This window comes from Topomyia yanbarensis, chromosome 2, assembly GCF_030247195.1.
Source record: "Topomyia yanbarensis strain Yona2022 chromosome 2, ASM3024719v1, whole genome shotgun sequence".
NCBI lineage: Eukaryota > Metazoa > Arthropoda > Insecta > Diptera > Culicidae > Topomyia > Topomyia yanbarensis.
The window spans coordinates 382,170,111-382,183,119 of record NC_080671.1 but is presented as its reverse complement, the minus strand read 5'-3'; the positions used below and the strand labels follow the sequence as shown (position 1 = coordinate 382,183,119).

Below are 13,009 nucleotides of genomic sequence, written 5' to 3'. Positions count from 1 at the left end.
TTAGAGTGTCGACTCCGAACTTTTCATATCCAACGAAACTAAATGCCATATTGCGCATACCGCAAGCTTGCAACCACATAAACATAAAATCGGAAATTGATGTGATGTCCTTTTTCATCCCAACTTTTCGTCTCTCGACGGATCGTGGGTGGTCGACCGCTCAACTGCAAATACATTGCGTTCATTCGCTAGAAGGGTATTTTCAAGCATCCACTTTAACGGAAACAGAACAAGTAAATACAAATTAAACGCTCGAAGCAAAACACTCTTTAAACAGAACTTTTTTTGCACCTACCCAAACAAACTCCCACACGCCAGGCAGAGACACCACCCACCAGCCGAGTAGGACTAACCGAAGTCCTGTTTGCACTACCACCCACCGTATCAATCTCGCTTTCCGCGAAATCCTATTTCCACCAATAAGATTGGAAGCTGAGCGAATTTTCACACCGGAAGTGATGATTGATTTCTGTTTGTGGCAATATCGGGTCAATCAAAACAAGACACCGTTTTAAGCTCACTCTACAAACTGCTGGTACGTAATCTCACTCGTCAGCCGCAGCCAGGAATCGAGCCAACATTATCTACGTTCATTCACAGTAACAGCAGCAGAAGCCAATCTGCCAAGCCTTCTGCTGTCGGCAGCTTATATGGCACACTAGTGCTGAAAGATGCTCGAATTTTCTCTCTCACTACTATGTATATACCGAGAATCGGAGTAACTCGAAAACACAACCGCACCGGAGCAAATTTCCACGACGACTGGATCGGGAAAACTGCTGATGGTCCGTCACACTAAGCAGTCAAGAGCCAAAGAGGATGCTGCATTTTCGTATTGCGCTTCGAAACGATGAGCAGGGTTGCCGGGATTTTGGTTATTTTAAGGAACCTTTCTCTTATATCATATAAATATTATGTATTTTATGATTGAGGTTAAACGGAGTTCCGAACATTATGCTAAGAACTGACTTCATATTAGTCGTAAACTAGCAGCATAATAGTTAAAGCATAATCCACCATTGTGATAATCATAAGAGCGAAAAAGTTTCGCTTTTCGATTCGCACTAGTGTTCTACATTTTCACGCAAGTTAGTTATGTTAACATTTCCCTCAGACCCTCGGTAGGCCACCGACGGCTTTGTGATACAGTGAGGTCCCGAGTTTATCTATCCCCGATTTTATCAGCTTATTGACCCGATCTTTTCAGCCTAATGTGAAAATGGATAGTTGGTAGTTTGATGGGCTCTATCAGACGAACCACGTTGAATTCGAGTAAATCCTTTCTTCAGCATATTTTTCTTATCTTAATCCGAAAAATGAAAAAAAAAATTGATTTTGCGCTGTCAGAATCCCTTAAGGGAAATTTAAGCTAGATAATCAAGAAAGGTTATGATGCTATATCTAGGGACTAAAGGAGAATATTTTTAGAGCTTCGGTTTCTTAAAAAGAAAGAAAAATGTATGTCCCGATTATGTCAATGTCCCCGTTTTATCAGCCTAAAATTCACCAAGAGGTTGATAAAAACGGGTCTTCACTGTATTACGGAAATGCTCCCCGCACCGAGGCTGTTCTTTGAAGACTTAGGATTCCCACGGTACGACGTGGGGTTGTTTTTAAGGTGATAATTGATCCACCTTACTCCCCGATCTTTGTGACAGTTTTAATATGACTATTTTGAACAGGGGAAAAATTACATACACTCCTGCATCACCAGCTCGTCCGCGTTAGATTTACCTCCCAGTTCAACAGCGCTACGGTTAGATTGTATGTGGAAGGAATTTCTGATCCCCACTGTAGCGAGCATCTGCAGGTCGTAATTACAATCGCTAACGGTTCAAGACCATATAAAAAAATCAATGTTTCGTTTGACCTCACACGAAATATTGTGTGGAAGAGCTACGCGACAAAATTGGTAAAATTGAGTCTAAGAGTTTTCTCCATAAGAAGCACGCACTTTTTTGGCTGGTATTATTCTGACAGCGCGATTCAAACTCAGACGAAACGCGTACCGGACGCGAACACCCGCTGTCGGTTGTCTCCTATCCCGTGGTGGGACAAAGATTGCTAAGACTTGTACAAGGAGAAGACTTCCTCTTATAAAGACAACCGGAGGGGACAACCTAAGGAAGTGCACGACATTGAAAACGAAAATGAAGAGTTGTATGAAAACCAAAAAACCATCAGCACCGGTTCGTTTTTGTTCTGAAACAACCATCCTAGTAATCATCCCGAATTCTTCTTTTCCGCAGGAATAATGAACTCTACAGATACAGCCTACAACTCATTACTACACTGGGTGTTACATATCAAATGATAAGCGGTTCAGTAATCGGATTCACAAAGATCCTGTGAATAATACTCAGCACGGTGAATAATAGCCATGTGATAATTAAGTTTGCAATGTTCCATCAGTGCTATTACTAAAATATTGCACTTGACACATTCCTTCGTGACGTTTCGACAAATATGTTATAACTTTATCAAATGAACGCCTACATCAAAACTTATTACTGATTCGGAAAATAGGCAAAATTTCAAGAAAGAATCAATCAATATAAACTGAATATACTAGAATTTGATGATTTGACTTTTATTGAAATACGTTGAAAGTTCTAATTTGTGACGCGTCACGTTACATTATCGGTCATAAAACAATACTCTTCTAGTATTTTGAGTTAATGTTGATTGAATCTTTCGTGAAATTTTGTCTACTAGCTGAATCTGTAATAAGTTTTGATGTAGGCGTTCATTTGATAAAGTTATAACATATTTGTCGAATGAAGATTAATCAAATCGTTGTAACGTCATGAAAGAATGTGCCACTTTCGCTTGGAAAAATGCAACAAATTCTTTGACGTTTACGGACTCACATCCGCCAGAAAAGTTTCTATTTGAGGGTAAGTTTGCAAGCTACGCCCACTAAAAGGCCAGTTGGTCGAATGCTATTTGGTCGTGCGCTATTTGGTCGAAGCCAATTTAATCTGATGTCAAAAATTTATTTAATTTCACTTTATCATTCAGTTCTCTGACCTCTAAAGAACATCTCATGTTGTAAACAAAGAAAGATGTAATTAGAAATAAAATACAAAATGTACTTTTTCGATTGGATGACAGATCGAAATATGAATGATTTTAGTCTGTTGTTCTCTTGGACGTTGTTAAAATTCCTAAATCTTGGTATTGTTACATTGTGGAAAAACAATCAGAATGTGAAATATTTCCAACACAGATAACAGACATCCAAGGTTGAACATATTTAAAAGTGTAAACAGCCAAGTCTAAGTATGGGTTAACCCAATACTTCGGTCCTGATATAAATTTACCCGACAGACTCTTTTGACTGGGCGACAAAGACACTTCTACCGGGAATTTCGGATGTTCGTAGCCTAAATAAAACACAAGGGAGACAAGCTAATTTAGTTTAAATAATATAACAAATCTTTTTCTAATCCTTTTTCCTTTGTTGTTCTGTCACCAAAGACGGATTGGCGGGGCGGATTCTTCGCGTTTTCTTCCAGCGGTCGGCACTTTTGTGGGCATAAAACTTTTTTCTGGTCTGGTTTTCACAAGCAGATTTTGGCTCTCAAATAACCGAAGCTCTGCGATACTCTTTAGCGCCACCCAACCAGCCCATATCAACTCACCCACAAATCACAATGACGACAGTAGCGCATATGGTGGTGATATCCGAACTACCTTTGAATAAGCCTTTAATTTTTCTATGCTCAAAAAATTTCCCTCTGAGTTCGAAGAATACTACCTAAGGTACATGTAGCAATGTATGACTTATGGAACTTCTTTTTTGGTTAAACCAAAGGGACTATTCAGAAATCAAAAACCGCCAAATGGCCCAAAAATGGCTCCCCTTTCCCTTTGGCACAGATGAGTTCCAAATGGAATCCGAGAATTTTGTAGCTATCACGCCAAAGTGGAAATATCTTGATTCCCCAATTTAGCTGCCACCCCCACCCCCCTAATAACCCTAACCCTGTTCGTACGAACAACATTCGGTCAATTGATCCATTCGGCAAAAAATGACACATTCGGGCAACCCTTTTGGCCAAATGGCAGACGCACAAATGGCGTTCGGCCAAACGGCATTCGGTTAAGTGTCTTCCAGCCAAATGACCGAATACTAAAAATACCAATTTATATTACTTGTATTCCTAGTTTTAAGATAGCTGTAAAATTTTTCCTCTTGATTTTTATATACACAACAACTACAATTGTAATCACCTGGATTGAAAACAATAAAATGAAAAACAAACAAATTGGCATAGCCAAGCTAACGTAAACATGCCGCACCAATTAAAGAAACTAAACAAACGAACGATGTACAAACTCGAGTTTAAACACCCCTGTACATACACCGGTTGCGTACACGAGAACGATTCGTCCAAGGCACAAAGAGTCAACGCTAGTGATGATGAGAGTGAGAAAGAGAAAACTGTTGCCACGAACCTATGTGTACGCACACCGTGTACGTACATGGGTTTCGGTTGTGCTGGCGAACATGTGCACAGGTTTTAGTACGAAATAGCGTGTTCGAGTTCGTACACGGAGTGTAAGTTTAATATGAGCCCAGAACCAGAACGAATATTGTGTACGATGTTCAGTTGGGAAGACAGTTGGTAGGTATTGGGCCTGTGGTAGCTATCACGATACTATTAGGAATATGTGATGACACCATCACAGTTCCTCGATGGCTTGAGGAAATATCTTTTCTCAGTGTATCCAATAGGAGGTGAATTGTCGCCGTTCCGGCCATTCTTTCTGTATATTTTCCATTGAACACGTTCATAAAAAAACAAAAAAAGAAGGAAGCATGAATTACGTCCAAACGAGGAATATATGTAAGCTTCGAAGACGTTTTTCAACAAAACAGCGCATCTTCTAATATAATATTTTAATTAATTAATTAATTCTTCTACAAGTAATTATGGAGAATTAACTCTTAAAAAATCAAAAAAGAAACAACTTTGTAGAAGGTATGTTTGAATGCTTCATGTATGATGCATATCGAGCTATAAAACTTAAAATTTTCTTAAATCCATTTTCATCGAATTAATTTTTTATTGTGAGCTTCAAAAACTCAAGCCTTAAGCAAATTGTGCACTTTATTGATTACAAACAGCAGAAGGCGGCAGTGAAATAAAATTTCTGGCAGAATTTCTGGGGGTCTAGCTGGCAACAGCCGTTTCTGGCAGAATTTTTCACCTTACGCGCCGGCAGGACCGGTTCGGTACCGCTTCGGACTTTTCTTGTATTTTCTATTTTTTTTAAATTTTAAATCTATTTATAATAAAAACATGTCCTCCGCAACTGGAGACATGAAATTCACATTACTTACTGTATTTTAAAACATAATATTTGTTTATCCTTATATTTTTCATCTGCCAAAAATAACCGTCTTGGAAATTTGTTGTAAATGTGGCGAAAATTAAACAAAGGCTAACAAAATAGAACCGATCAGGCGAATCTGCCCGGCATGACTGGCAAGAGTATACACAGAAAACTTGCATTACCTAGCAATAGGTAATTTTAAATCTGTGCATCCTACTTCCTCCAACGAAAAACGAAAGATAAGGAGTCCAAATTTACCCAAAAATAATGAAATATTCCCCAAAGCCGACTAAACTTCATCCCATTAATGAATTTACTCAAAATGAGTAAAAAATCATTCCCTCTCGCTTGTTTTCCGGCAGTGAGATAAGGACAGCAAATTAAAATTACCTACTGGTAGGTAATGGATTTTAAGTGTGTAGCTGAATTCTGCCCCGCTCGGACGTGCCTGGCAGAATTCCCCCCAGATAGCCGGCAGCGAAATAAAAACTCTGGCAGAATTTCTGGGGGTCTGACTGGCAGAACTCTGCCAGCCTGCCGGCTCGAATGCAACCACCGTTTCTGGCAGAATTTTTCGCCTTACAGTTATTAACGGTTTTAACCTATTTCCTGCCAGATTTCTGCCAGGCACGCACTGGCAGGATCCGTTCTGTACCGCTTCAGGATGTTCTTGTATTTTCTATTTTTTTTTTTTAAATTTTGAATATATTTATAATAAAAACATGTCTTCCGTAATTTGAGACATGAAATTCACAATACTTACCGTAATTTAAAACATAATATTTGTTTCTCCTTATATTTTTCAGCTGCCAAAACTATCCTTCTTGGAAATTTGTTGCGAAAATTAAACAAAGACTAACAAAATAGAACCGGTCAGGCGAATCTGCCCAGCATGACTGGCAGGAGTATAGCTGAATTCTGGCAGCGCCATTTGGATAATTTTGACAGCTGCCGGAACACTGACGGATTTCTGCTGGCTGCCCCATTTTCTTCCAAGCGCGAGCGATTAATCATACACGGTTATATCAGAATAACTTATTTTAAGGTTTTTTACACAACTAGCCTAATATGTTTCGAAACTCAGGGTCATTAATACCCTCAACAAATTTGTGTGTAATAGCACTCCCGAAAGCTTTGCTGAAGACATTAAGTCTCGAACTAAATTTGTTTAAAAAATAAATGCTTCATGATATATTCTAGGAGAAAATTGTTTTGTTGTTTGAAGTTTTAAAATTGTTCGAAGATGCTAAATCAAATTTGCCTGTATCGAATTATTGTGATTATTGGCCGTAAAAACTGTTTTCGAACATTTATTTTAGAAATTCTGTAATTGTAACAAAAATGAAATACTCATAAAAATCGATCATGACCTGCTAAAATCAAACTCCAAACATTTTTCAAAATTTTCCTGCTCTTTTCGAAACTCTACGCATTTTCAAACCAAAAATATTTTCAACAAATGTTGAAATGAACGCAATTTTTCGATAAGCAGTTCTATATTTCATAGTCATTCAATCTATTCCAACTTCACTTCCCGTTCGAAAATTGTCCTTAATCCATATTTCCATATCAACTCTTGAATAGGGCTAATAAGATTTGTTTACTTTTGTTTTGCTGATTTCTCTTAATTTGTTTCTTAATTTCAACACATAACATTTGAAATTGATTCCACCAAGGGTAAAGATGTTGATTCATGTGTATCTTTCATGAAATTCAACTCGGCAGCGGAATAATGAACAAAGCTTATTTTGTTCATTATTCCGCTGCCGAGTTGAATTTACAAAAATCTCATTAGCCCTTTTGAAGAATTAATATGCATTTCACAACATCCCTTTAAATATGAGCTCAACATGATTGAGAAATTGAGAATTATAATTAGTTTCAGAACTCCGAAATCAGTTTCCATTAGAGTGTTTTCATAGATGTGATTTAGACTGCTATGGAATCCCGACTACCCAGTAAAGATCAACCGGAAATGGACTGGAATTCTGGCTGGTTCCTGTTCGCATTCCGACTTCAGTGACACAACCGATTCTAACTAGAATCGGTTGTGTCACTGGAGCCGGAATACGAGCTGGAACCAGCCTGAATTCCGGTTCATTTCCGGCTGAGCTTAACTGGGTAAGAGATCAGTTACAAGATACCATTCCCACAATTTTCCGAAAGCTCTGTTGATCGAAACTTCAGAATAAATATTATATTCGGTTCAGTTTTGAATTAAGTCGTATTTTTCCGATAATTTTAGGAAATTAAAAAGAAAATTAACAAATCGAGTATTGCTAAAAAATCGAAGAAATTACAACAAATCTATACAATCTTAATCCAATTTTGCTCGAATACCGACCAATTTGTCGTAACTGGCAACTCTGTATACTATTTTTGAACTTTTCACTAATTCTGGCAGCATACATAATTTATGTTTTAGTTTTAATTTGTTCCAACGGATATGCTGCTGGAAATATTCTGTTTTGATTTTATCGAGCACTGAAACTGTCAAAACGTGAATTTAGAGCAATTCAGTCTTTGTTTCATGACAGATTTCAAAACATCCACGGTCATTCTCGAGCAATGTTGGAAATGCGAATCCATTTCGAACTATAACCAAAGCCAATCTTTATCCGCCAATCCGTTCAGAAAAATAAATTACAAGTTCATTTCTTCAATACATCAGCGAGTGTCGTTCCTCTCGAGCCGAGTCGATTGGTATATAAGCATCGGCTGTCTGAGCATCGAACAATGTTTGAGCAAATCCCATACAAATGAAAAATACAACTTCTGGAACAAATGGAAGCCCACTTGTGAAATACTAGCTATTTATCTGATATTCGTGCTCTGATCAAATGTGTCGATAGGATCATTGAACTAGCACGCAATTGAGCAGTACACTAATAATATGTCAGAACAAGATGTCGACGTCAGGCCACTTTAAATTTCTAATTTTTCTAAACCTTGACTTGAAGCTCCTTTGACTTCGTTATTAACCCATTCATGCCCATGTTGTTTGCGGACAACAACATTCTTTAAACAGTTATAACTTTGTGATTAGTGCCTTTCTTTTGTATATTAACAGTTACAAGGATCAGCTGGAGTTATTGCAATTAGTCTGATTGGATTCCGATGTAGCAGTGCTGCCAGGAACAGTTTACGTTGATGATATAAAATCATTTTTTCATATATCTTCGTAATGTTGAAATATTATTGAAAACTGATAAAGCTTATCAATTTAGACTGCCTTTGGCTACGTTTTCCACGCAAGTGAACTACTGTAAATATTCTAGAATTGTATTGAGCATTGAAAGGTAAAAATTGAGCAGCTTCTAGCATTGCGAGGAAAGATAGTTGATCTTTAAGGAAAAAGGCTTTTCGTCTTTCAAGAAAATATAGTTTTGAAATCCTACCTGCACTAGAAAAAAAAATTGGGCATGAAACGCTTAAAAGGTTATGTAGTAAGTTGGGGTTAAAAAAAATAGATATTCTGAAAGTATATGTTTTCAAAAATATCTGTGCGAAATTTCGTTCAGATCGGAGCACAACATTTCAAATCACAGCCGTTCGTATAGAGTTGGTTCCATCCACCAACGAAGTTAACACAAAACTTTAGACATGATTGTCTCGGAGTGGAATTTTTTGAAAAGTACTATTACGGGGAACGTGATATCTCAAAAACACTAGAACCGATTTTAAATTTTGTAGGTGGTTTGCATTTACAATCTCGTGTACTGGAACTGTTCATTTTTCATTCCAAAATTTTAGATTCTTTGCAATGAGATTATATTAAATTTTGTTGATCTTTTCAAAAATCGATTGTTTTGCCAACATGGTTTTTTATTGGGAAAAATTGTTTTTGGAAAACCAAACCATTCAATTAAACCACAACACACTTTTCTTTGTTGATTTCAGTTGAGTGTAGAAATTGATGAACTGACGCCTTAGAAACTCGCTGCAAAAAAGCGTGACCATGACACGACAATTTTTCATATTTTTTATCTCAACTTTTTTTCTTCGGTAGTACTACCAACAAATTATTATTCACATTCTCAAATAAAATTTGCATAAAACCCTTAAAAAAATCACTAATTTAGCACTTCTCCTCCTCATCTTTGTTTGTACCCCTTAATGTATCAGTGTAACACATCAACTTTTCATCTACAAAATTCCAAAAGAGGAGTTATGTGTATGTGATCACAAAAATATTGCAGTTTTCTGTTGAAAACCAATCTGGCTGAAAAGATGTGTACGTGCCTCTAGTTACCATAGGTTTAAAATCAAAAGGATGCTGGCCAAACAAGTCAAACTAGCCTATTTTAAACCTCATAAAGTAAGTTACGTGTTGCATTTGGCCTGCGATTTTAAAGAATAAAAGTGTGAGAATCAATCAAGTTTACTAGTTCCTAAGTCCTCTAAATGATAAAAAGATTCAAAAAAAAATTATTTATTTGCAATTCGAAACGGTTTTTAGTTTCATGGAAAACTTCATCAAATGCCACGCGTCTCCATTATTACAAGTGACAGCGAAAAAATAATTTATTACATAAATTATATTAAACTGTAAATTGTAATTAAAAATTGGATTTTCATAACATACCGAATATTTGCAGCACTCAATTAAAAATGTTTTTCACGATTCATCCGTGAAACTTGATCTTAACGAAATTCTTTCTTATACATCAAGACCACTTTATATTTGCCAATGTGTCAATCTTCGAATTAGGTAGATTCAATTCAACAGATTTCACTTATCGCTGATCACTATTTAGATAATGTCAGCACTCGTCCACTTTCGGAACTATGCACGCACTTTGCATAACCAGGATCTCCTAACACCAAATATCACTTGTCCCTGCCAGTGCAACACAAAGAAACCATATATCCAACAATCTGCTAACCGCTGCTCCTTGGGGAGGAAAGCTTACAACCAAACCGCACGGCCGACCAACGTAGACTGACGACACACCACCCAAAGTGTCGACTTCCGAATGCTGGCCAACACCTCCACCGGGAATTATCGTCGCGTCGTGATGTCGCGTGCTGCCCGAGAAGTACGCGAATTGATTAAAAGTAATAGAATAACAACATAACTGATGATAAACGCACGCGAAACGAAGACACTCGATTGCGGTCAGTCATTAATTTCACGAAACGTCTCTCCTTTATATTACTATACTTCTCTTCCCGCGGTAGCAGTTAGTGTCGCCACAAACAGCCACACATACACACACCGAGCGAGAATTCTCTCACCCAATCCGGATGCCACAACCGCAATCAATCTCGATGGTTACTGTCGGTTCGTCTATATTCGAAGCAGCCAGATACGATGATGATGGTTCTCCCTTAAGCGAAGAGTGTTGTTGACATTATCATAACTGTCCCTTCACGGTGTCGATTCCCGCTCGCGATTCGTGATACACAAACGCAATTGATGTGATAGATACCTAGTCAATTATTGGCAATCAGTCTCATATTGAGAAGCGCTAAAAATACTTAGCAATAGCCGCGAGGGCCATAGGAGGATAGGAAGTTTTCCAGAAATGGTGCTTGAATTGAGACATCGAAGTACCGCGCGTCTCCACCTAGCTGTGCAAATAGAACATATTTTAAATCACCCTCGCAGGTTAGCCCTTTTATTTGCCCATCTCTTATCTGTCCGTCATTCGCGGTATGAAGCACAGTAGGATGAAGATTATCTATCCCTAGATTTCAACTTAATTGGAGTTTCACCTGGAGGCAAAACAACTCAACAGATAGGCTCATAAAAGTCCCGAACAGAACCCGGTGAAATATATTTTCATTGCTGACCTATCGCCCGATAGCATGCTTTTTCTTCACATCATTGTAGTTAGGGTATTGAGCCCATTTCTGCCATGATCATTCTATCGCCTAAAAAGCTTCGAATCGGGTTCCTTACTGGGAACTCAATTCAAAGTTTCTGTTGTTTTAAACCCGAGCTATTTTCCACCCGGTTTTGTTCGTTATTGTACGTACTGTACAAAGATATCGATAGCAATGCGTGCGATTGTTAGTCGAATAATACAGTCTTAGGGCCGATTTCTTCACCCTTTCTTAACGGTTAAACCTGGTTTAAAAAGATTAACCGTTAAGCAAGGGTGAAGAAATCGGCCCTAAGAGTTAGGCAAGGGTGAAGAAATCGGCCTTTAACAGGGCTCAAATAGGAATTTCACCCTTCCTAGGCTTCGAAACGCAAATCACGTTCTAAACCATCAACACGTTCTGAAAACAAAAAACTACAACCGCAACGCACCAGACTGCGGCATACATTAGACAAAACTTCGAGATAAACCGCCAAAAAACCATTCTCCCAGTCTTGCTGGCATTGCGTTGATGATGAAAACTGAGAGGATAGCCCTCCAGCGTGTGAGAAAATCGTCTACACGCGCCAATTTTTTTTTCTCGCGCTCGTACATTTTCGAGACATCTGATCCTAAAAGCCACCCTGCACCGCCATGAGATTGTGCGGGGAAATTCAGAGACGATGTGCAAGAGAAACACAGCCTTGGTACTACACGGAAAGCCGTATAAAGAAAAAAGACCAGTGTGTGTGTCTGTTTTGTCAATTAGTTGATTTTAACAATAAAATAAGGGAATAAGTCTTTCATTTAATTTTATGATCGTTTTTGTACAAAGAAGTGTGAGAATGGATATCAATACAATAAAACGTAGAGTGGACAGGTACTTGGCCATCCATATCGACAGTTTCTTAATTTACAGTAAATAATAAGACTAGTGCAGCGATCCAATAGAAACAAATTGCGACAAGCTTTATGACGTAAGAGCTTTTGCCAGACCAAAGTGACTTTAGAACCGGTATAAAATGCTGGGCTCGTTCTACCAAAATTTCATTCAGCCGCTGTCATTTAAATGGCTGCGTTCTGGGGCTACATAAAACAACCAAGTTGAACAGATTTTTTCATACAACCTTGTATACAATAAACCTTTTTTGTTTCGAGCTGTACAATGTCATTCTAATCAGCGATACACGAAAAGAACAATAGATTGAAGTTAATGAAAATGCTCAGTCTGTTGAGGATTCTGTAAACTTTAATGTGCAAATTACGAAATTTCAGACTTCCCATGAACATCTACAAGTTTGTACCTGTGTTCAAAATTTCGTGCACGCGTTGAACCTCAAACATGTTTCGTCTCGATGTACAGGTTCGCCTCGAACATCGAACCCAAGGGAACGATGTACAAACTCTAGTTCAAACACCCGTGTACGTACACCGGGCGCGTACACGGGAACGATTCGCGCAAGGCAAAAAGAGTCAACGCTAGTGACGATAAGAGTAAGAAAGAGAAAAATGATGCCATGAACCTATGTGTGCGCACACCGTGTACGTACATGGGGTTCTGTTGTACAGGCGAACATGTGCACGTGTTTTGGTACAAAATAGCGTGTTTACTTCGTACACGAAGTGTATGTTTAATATAAGAACAGAACCAGAGCGAACATTGTGTACGGCGTCTATTTGGAAAGACTGCGAAATTTTAATTAACAATTCAGAATAATTACGGAAATGTTGGTGTTCTCTTGTCGGGTTTATCTTGTTATTCGTCTAGCTGTCAAGATCTGCCTAGCCGTAGAATTACACGGAATGTTGTTATTGTGATTGCTTTCCAGTATAGATAGGCGTGCAGATCTATGTTTTCT

General features: G+C 38.1%; 1 protein-coding gene across 2 annotated transcripts in view; it reads right to left on the bottom strand.

The window, feature by feature from the left end:
• The window catches only part of LOC131684683 (soluble guanylate cyclase 88E), a 215,018-nt gene extending 204,754 nt beyond the window's left edge, over positions 1-10,264 (bottom strand). Inside the window, exon 1 of one of the 2 annotated variants that reach the window (XM_058967765.1) lies at positions 9,929-10,264. The gene's annotated coding sequence lies outside the window, so the exon portion shown is untranslated. Of the gene's footprint in view, positions 1-295; positions 751-9,928 lie in introns of those variants that run through there. The other variant, XM_058967764.1, reaches the window with a different exon arrangement.
• Positions 10,265-13,009: the final 2,745 nt, after the last annotated feature.